The sequence below is a fragment of the Bos mutus genome, chromosome 1 (genome assembly GCF_027580195.1).
Source record: "Bos mutus isolate GX-2022 chromosome 1, NWIPB_WYAK_1.1, whole genome shotgun sequence".
Lineage (NCBI taxonomy): Eukaryota > Metazoa > Chordata > Mammalia > Artiodactyla > Bovidae > Bos > Bos mutus.
Genome location: NC_091617.1, coordinates 45086541 through 45095339, shown reverse-complemented (window position 1 = coordinate 45095339; position 8799 = coordinate 45086541).

Below are 8799 nucleotides of genomic sequence, written 5' to 3'. Positions count from 1 at the left end.
ACTTTGCAGGGTAGTGACTTGGGAGGGGGCTCCTGGAAGCCCAGAAGGTATTTGAGGAGCACAGGTTTCTGCTAGTTTACAGCAATAGCACAACCAGAGTTTGGTTTGGTTTGTCTGACCTGGTTTCTTGAGAAAAGGGCCAAAGAACTCACTTTATGGGGTTAACTGAGTATAGTCATAGCTCCTAAAGAGAGCAGCCATAGTCCCTGGGCAGAGTCTCACATGCCCAAGTGAACCAGCAACACTTTATAATCATACCACAGACACTTTTGTACTTCAGCCTTTGCATCCAAAATCAAATTGCTACACTTTAACTAAATTGCTTCATTTTGTATATTCCTTAAACCCTGCAATGCACTCTCCAGGCAATTTGGAGAATTCTACTGAACAAGGCCATGAACTTCTCAACAAGGCAGCATTTCTTGGCCGGCCCAGAAACCCACAAGAAAGACTTTCCCTCCTATCAGCCCAGTATACTTGATTTCTGCAACAGCTGATCGCCTTGACTCATCTTCCCCATCCCTAATTCATCTGCCCATTGCTACTAGCATGATTTAAGTAAAACAACACATTTTATCATATTAATTCCCTCCTCAAAAACTTCTCTCTTGAAATTTAACTTTCTAGGTCAACCATAACCTGGCCTCACCCTACTTCCCACTATTCATTCCACTAGTTTTCACTTGGTGCTTTTGATTGAGGGACTGACAAAATGAAACTTGTGTTTCAGAAAGGTTAAATTGCTCATATGACAAGAATGAATTGAAAGGTAGAATAGTGGTAGGAAGGAGACTGTTGGAATAGGAGATGGTAACCTTTTACAGAGTAGTTTCAGGAGAGTACTATGTACAAGTTTAAATAACATGAAGTTAAGAGACTAGGTAGACAGAAAACTGGAACAACATTTTGGATAGTGCCATTCTCTTGACAAACAAAAGAGATTTTTCTAATTAGGGTGAGAATTTATATTTGAAAGAAGTATAATAACTTCAAAGTTTTAAAACTAAGATGTTATTAATCTAAAGAATTTTGACACTGTAAACATTTTGCAAATGTGCCTTTTTACAATAAAAGCTTTTTATCTGATTTATGTTTTTTTATGTGACTTTTTGTGTTTATGTGAAGATTTGTAGTTCAGTCGCTCAGTTGTGTCTGACTTAGTGACCCCACGGACTGCTGCACGCCACATTTCCCTGTCCTTTACCATGTTATTAATCTAAAGAATTTTGACACTGTAAACATTTTGCAAATGTGCCTTTTTACAATAAAAGCTTTTTATCTGATTTATGTTTTTTTATGTGACTTTTTGTGTTTATGTGAAGATTTGTAGTTCAGTCGCTCAGTTGTGTCTGACTTAGTGACCCCACGGACTGCAGCACGCCACATTTCCCTGTCCTTTACCATGTTCCGGAGCTTGCTCAATCTCATGTCCATTGAGTCGGTGATGCCATCCAACCATCTCATCCTCTGTTGTCCCCTCTCTTCCTGCCTTCAATGTTTCCCAGCATCAGGGTCTTTTCCAAGAGTCGGCTCTTTGCATCAAGTGGCCAAAGTGTTGGAGCTTCAGCTTCAGCATCAGTCCTTCCAAAGAGTATTCACGGTTGATTTCCTTTAGGATTGACTGGTTTAATCTCCTGGCAGCTCAAGGGACTCTCAAGAGTCTTCTCCAACACCACAGTTCAAAAGCATCAATTCTTTACTGCTCAGCCTTCGTTATGGTCCAACTCTCACAACCGTACATGACCACTGGAAAAACCATAGCTTTGACTATACAGACCTTTGTCAGGAAAGTAATGCCTCTGCTTTTTAATACACTATCTAGGTTTGTCACAGTTTTTCTTCCAAAGAGCAAGTGCCTTTTAATTTCATGGCTTCAGTCACCATCTGCAGTGATTTAGGAGCCCAGGAAAATAAAGTTTTACTTATCACTTTGTCTCTCACTGAATTCTTTATACGATGACACATCAAGAACCTGAGGTTCATTATGTCCTGAGACCAGGTGTGATCTTAGTTAAAAGACCATGGGTTCAAGTCCCAATCTGATTTACACGATTTCAGAACCAGTGAATGATTGCCAGCCCACCATTCTCCAAAGCAGTGAGATTACAGGAAGGCTATCAGAACAGTCTTAAAGCATCAGTCCTAAATAGCATGAAATATCAGGGCCAAAATAATGTAGAAGAGTTCGCCATCTGAAGATGAGATACTAATCACTTGTATTCCTCCTAAATATCAGCTAAAATCTGAGAAAGAGAAGAGGTGAAAGTATAAATAAATTTCAAAAATAAAGTTACTGTGATATACTTTTCAGATGTCTTTATCAAACTGGGAAGAAGCTGACTTTTATTTAAAAGAATAATAAACTTAAAAAAAATTTTTTTTAAAGAATAATAAAGGAATCCTTGACAGTTTTATTTAGAGTGCTTCTAAAAGTCAGTGAAACCTATGTAAGTGATTTATCATATTTCCAGTTGAAAATTAAGCAAATGTTTAAATAAAATGTAATTTTAATTTATACTTGGAAGACTAAGGTCTTAAAAGCTCAAAAAGTTCATTTCTATAAAAGTGGTAGTTTTACTTTCTATCCTCCCTCCCAACTTAATTCATTTTTTTTAAAAAAAAATGGTGTAACTGTTAATTTTATGTGTCAACTTGGCTGGGCCATAGTACCCAGATACATGATCAAACATTATTTTGGATGCCTTCTGTGAGTGTTTTGGGATAAGATTTACATTTAAACTGGCAGACTTTAAGTAAAGCAGATTGTCCTCCATAATGTGGGTCAGCCTCATCCAATCAGCTGCAGATCTAAATATTTAGAACAAAAGACTGACCTCCAGGAACAGCAAGGAATTCTCAGGCAGACAGGCTCTGGACTTGAACTACAACACTGGTTCCTTGCACGGTCTCCAACCTGCCCGCAAACCCTGCTGATTTTTTAAACCCTAGGCTTCATAATCATGCGAGCCAGTTCCTTAAAAGAAACCTCTTCGTATATTTGTGCACATGGAGAACCCTGACTAATAAAGGGGGGAGAGAAGTATTCAACTTCCAACTAGATATCAAATACTGAAGTCTTCATTCGGTAATTATATATGATTGTCCGCCTCATTTGGGGTTCCATTGACATCAGCCAGAGATAGGACAAATTTGGCCAATTCAGAGAAAAATTTCTCTGAAGAGAAAGAAAATTCAGAGTAACAGTAAATTATGTGTCTCTCATATAGGGCATATGCCAGTGTTGCTGATACAAGTGATCTAACTATAGTAATTATTGGAATAGCTTTCCTACATAGTTATTTGAGCTCAGAATGTTACAAAAGTTTTCAAGAGTTTGCAAAAAATAACCTCCAAAGGAGTCTAAATATATCTTTAGTTATTCTCTTTGTCCTTCAGGATATATTTTCTATTTTAAAACAATGCAGCATGTATCAGCTTTAAAGAAAAAAAAAAGTTACTGTAAAAATCTTAGAAAATACAGGCAAGCAAAAAGTAAATATAAAAATCTTCCATAATTCCCCTACCCAGAGATAATCACTGGTAACATGTTAGTGTGTTTCCTTTTAAACTATTTTTATCCACTGGACTCCCTGCCTCTGTATTTTAACAAAAATGGATATATACTGTACATGGATTTGGGACTGGTATTTTCATGTAACATGTTTTATAAATTTCCCTGTGACTTCAGTTCATTTAAGTTGCTCAGTTGTGTTCGACTCCTTGCGACCCCATGGACTGCAGCACGCCAGGCCTTCCCTGTCCATCACCAACTCCCGGAGTTTATTCAAATACATGTCCACTGAGTGATGGACATGTGATGCCATCCAACCATCTCATCCTCTGTCATCCCCTTCTCCTCCTGCCTTCAATCTTCCCCAACATCAGGGTCTTTTCCAATGAGTCAGTTCTTCGCATGAGGTGGCCAAAGTATTGGCGTTTCAGCTTCAGGATCAGTCCTTCCAATGAATATTCATGACTGATTTCCTTTAGGATGGACTGCTTGGATGTCCTTGCAGTTCAAGGGACTCTCAAGTGTCTTCTCCAGCACCACAATTCAAAAGCATCAATACTTTGGCCCTCAGTTTTCTTTATAGTCCAACTCTCACATCCATACATGACTACTGGAAAAACCATAGCTTTGACTAGACGGACCTTTGTTGGCAAAGTAATGTCTCTGCTTTTGAATATTCTGTCTAGGTTGGTCATAACTTTTCTTCCAAGGAGCAAGTGTCTTTGAATTTCATGGCTGCAGTCACCATCTGCAGTGATTTTGGAGCCCCTCAAAATAAAGTCTGTCACTGTTTCCATTGTTTCCCCATCTATTTCCCATGAAGTGATAGGACCAGATGCCATGATCTTAGTTTTATGAATGTTGAGTTTTAAACCAACTTTTTCACTCTCCTCTTTCACTTTCAATAAAAGGCTCTTTAGTTCCTCTTTGCTTTCTGCCATAAGGGTGGTGTCATCTGCATATCTGAGGTTATTGATATTTCTCCCAGCAATCTTGATTCCAGCTTGGGCTTCATCCAGCCCAGCATTTCTCATGATGTACTCTGCATATAAGTTAAATAAGCAGGGTGACAATATACAGCCTTGACGTATTCCTTTCCCTATTTGGAACCAGTCTGTTGTTCCACATTCAGTTCTAACTGTTGCTTCTTGACCTGCATACAGATTTCTCAGGAGGCATGTCAGGTGGTCTGGTATTCCCATCTCTTTCAGAATTTTCCAGTGTGTTGTGATCCACACAGTCAAAGGCTTTGGCACAGTCAATAAAACAGATATTTTTCTGGAACTCTCTTGTTTTTTCGATGATTCAGTGGATGTGGGCAATTTGGTCTCTGGTTCCTCTACCTTTTCTAAATCCAGCTTGAACATCTGGAAGTTCATGGTTCACATACTGTTGAAGCCCAGCTTGGACAAGTTTGAGCATTACTTTGCTAGTGTGGGAGACGAGTACAATTGTGTGGTAGTTTGAACATTCTTTGGCATTACCTTTCTTTGGGATTGGAATGGAAACTGACCTTTTCCAGTCCTGTGGCCACTGCTGAGTTTTCCAGATTTGCTGACATATTGAGTGTAGCACTTTAACAACATCATCTTTTAGGATGCTGCACTCAAGTTCTGCTGCTGCTGCTGCTAAGTCACTTCAGTCATGTCCGACTCAGTGCGACCCCATAGATGGCAGCCCACCAGGCTCCCCATCCCTGGGATTCTCCAGGCAGGAACACTGGAGTGTGTTACCATTTCCCTCTCCAATGCATGAAAGTAAAAAGTGAAAGTGAAGTCACTCAGTCGTGTCCAACTCTTAGCGACCCCATGGACTGCAGCCTACCAGGCTCCTCTGTCCATGGGATTTTCCAGGTAAGAGTACTGGAGTGGGGTGCGATTGCCTTCTCCGCATTCAAGTTCTACCCTCAGTCTATTTAGGAAAATTCATCTAAGTACACCAGGTATTCTCAACAGCTGGTCAGAATTGGTCAGGCTGTCACAGTCCTTCTCTTTCCTTTAGTTCTTTAATTCTATTCAGATCTGTTAATTCATTCCTGAGAAAGTTTCCAACAGATGTGCCACTTTCTTAATATTAGTCAGCAACCTTGCTGGACTTTCCATATCTCTTCTACCACATTTTTAGGGTGAGTTGCTTATACAGAGTGTCCAGGAGAGGCAAATTTCCTACTTTACCCATCCTGACTTCTTGTGGTTGAACTAATAATAAAATTAACACACAACAGATAAACAGGAGAAAAACAAATTTAATTCATGTGCACAGAGGTCTCACATAGAGTTAAGTCCTAAGTAAGAAGTGGCCAAAGCAGACAGCTTTTATATTTTTTAGACAAAGGAACAATAAAAATTAGTAAGGAATTTAAGCAAAGCTTGGGCTTTGAGTAGTAAATTAGTAAAGAAATATCAAAGTCTGCTCATACAAAATTCTCTGCCATGAATTCCCTGTCTCTGGTAATAATGATGTCTTCCTACCTTTGCTACTGTACAGCAATAAAGTATTTATTTCCTTTTATTTCCTGCTTTCAGGGGGACAGACAGGAAGCTCAAAGTAACCTTCTTGCACCTACCAGTTTTCAAGTAAACTGAATTCAAACTAATCCGTATGTTATTGAGGCATAATTTGGAGCAACCTGCCCTGAGCTCCAACTAGCAGCATAAATCAATCATTGTATTTGTTTTCTACTCAAGTATCATCTCCTACACAATTCATGGATTGCTTTTTGCCACTCTCCATCAAATGCTGAACTATAGCCTTGGAGTACAAAATGAAGCAGGGCAAAGGCTGACAGAGTTTTGTCAAGAGAATGCACTGGTCATACCAAATGACCTCTTCCAACAACACAAGAGAAGACTCTACACATGGACATCACCGGATGGTCAATATTGAAATCAGATTGGTTATATTCGTTGCAGCCAAAGATGGAGAAGCTCTATACACTCAGCAAAAACAAGACTGGGAGCTGACTGTGGATCAGATCATGAACTCCTTATTGCAAAATTCAGACTTAAATTGAAGAAAGTAGGGAAAAGCACTAGGCCATTCAAGTATGACCTAAATTATACAGTGGAAGTGACAAATAGATTCAAAGGATTAGATATGATAGTCAGAGTGCCTGAAGAACTATGGATGGAGGTTCATAACATTGTACAGGAGGCGGTGATGAAAACCATCCACCAGAAAAAGAAATGCAAAAAGGCAAAATAGTTGTCTGAGGAGGCCCTACAAATAGCTGAGAAAAGAAAAGAAGCAAAAGACAAAGGAAAAAAGGAACTATATACCCATCTGAATGCAGAGTTCCAAAGAATAGCAAGGAGAGATAAGAAAACCTTCCTAAGAAACAATGCAAAGACATAGAGGAAAACAATAGAATGGGAAAGACAGATCTCAAGAAAATTAGAGAATGGGAAACACAGATCTCAAGAAAACAATAGAATGGGAAAGACAGATCTCAAGAAAATTAGAGATACCAAGGGAAGATTTCATGCAAAGATGGGCTCGATAAAGGACAGAAATGGTATGGACCTAACAGAAGCAGAAGATATTAAGAAGAGGTGGCAAGAATACACAGACGAACTATACAAAAAGATTTAATGACCCAGATAACCATGACGGTGTGATCACTCACCTAGAGTTAGACATCTTGGAGTGTGAAATCAAGTGGGCCTTTGGAAGCATCACTACCAACAAAGCTAGTGGAGGTGATGGAATTCCAGCTGAGCTGTTTCAAATCCTAAAAGACGACACTGTCACGGTGCTGCACTCAATGTGTCGGCAAATTTGGAAAAATGAGCAGTGGCCACAGGACTGCAAAAGGTCAATTTTCATTCCAGTCCCAAAGAAAGGCAATGCGAAAGAATGTCCAAACTACCACACAATTGCACTCATTTCACTGCTTATTTAACTTACATGCAGAGTACATCATATGAAATAACAGACTGGATGAAGCACAAGCTGGAATCAAGATTGCAGGGAGAAATACCAATAACCTCAGATATGCAGATGACACCACCCTTATGGCAAGAAGAGAAGAGGAACTAAAGAGCCTCTTGTTGAAGGTGAAAGGAGAGTAAAAAAGCTGGCTTAAAATTCAACATTCAAAAAACTAAGATCATGGCATCCAGTTCTATTACTTCATGGCAAATAGATGGGGAAACAATGGAAAAAGTGATTTTCTTTTACTGGGCTCCAAAATCACTGCAGATGGTGACTGCAACCATGAAATTAAGACACATGCTTCTTGGAAGAAAATCTATAAGCAACTTAGACAGCATTTTAAAAAGCAGAGAGATCACTTTGCTGACAAAGGTCTGTATATACAAAGCTATGGTTTTTCCAGTAGTCATGTATGGATGTGAGGGCTGAGCACCGAAGTATTGATGCTTTAGTACTGTGGTGCTGGGGAAGACTCTTTACAGTCCCTTGGACTGTAAGGAGATCACACCAGTCAATCCAAAAGAAAATCAGTCCAGAATATTCATTGGAAGGACTCATGCTGGAACTGAAGCTCCAATACTTTGGCCACTTTATGGAAAGGGCTGACTCAACGGAAAAGATCCAGATGCTGGGACAGATTGATGGCAGGAGGAGAAGGGGACGACAGAGGACGAGATGGTTGGATGGCACGACCGACTCTATGGACATGAGTTTGAGCAAGCTCTGGTGGATAGTGAAGGGCAGGGAAGCCTAGCATGCTGTATTCAATGGCGTTGTAAAGAGTTGGATATCACTGAGCGACTGAACAACAAATCAAATGCTGAAATTATCTAGCATCACAAAGTGTTTAAGCGATCCAGGCATTGGCCCTCCTGGTGGGCCTGGGCAGAGAGGTGCCTTCTCCAGACAAGGTTTTCTTAGCAACCACCGGCGGCCAATCCACCTCTCCACCCCCAATAGGTGGCAGCTGAGCAAAGAACTCCTCCACTCCTGGCAGTCATCATTTCGCAATACTTCGGCGCTTACTTAATAGAGATTTAGTAAACTGAAGAAATCGATGTATGCAAGTGCTTTAGCACGAGTGCTGGCAAAATGAGATTTTAGATTTTACCTGCAGGGTATTCATCTGTGCATCATTAAACTATGAGAAGTAGAGGAGAAAGGAGCCCCCCCGACCCCTGCAGTTCACATTTCTTGCAGTAGGACGTGGCTCTTCGAATTACTCAAACCAATTGCCTGCCTGCCTACCTGCTTGACTGTCTTTCCCACTTTGCCTGCAAAGGCTCGATAGCCTCTAGCGCAATTACTCCAGGAGAAGCGGGCAGCAGCTGGGGAAGTCTAGACTTGTGGCCCAG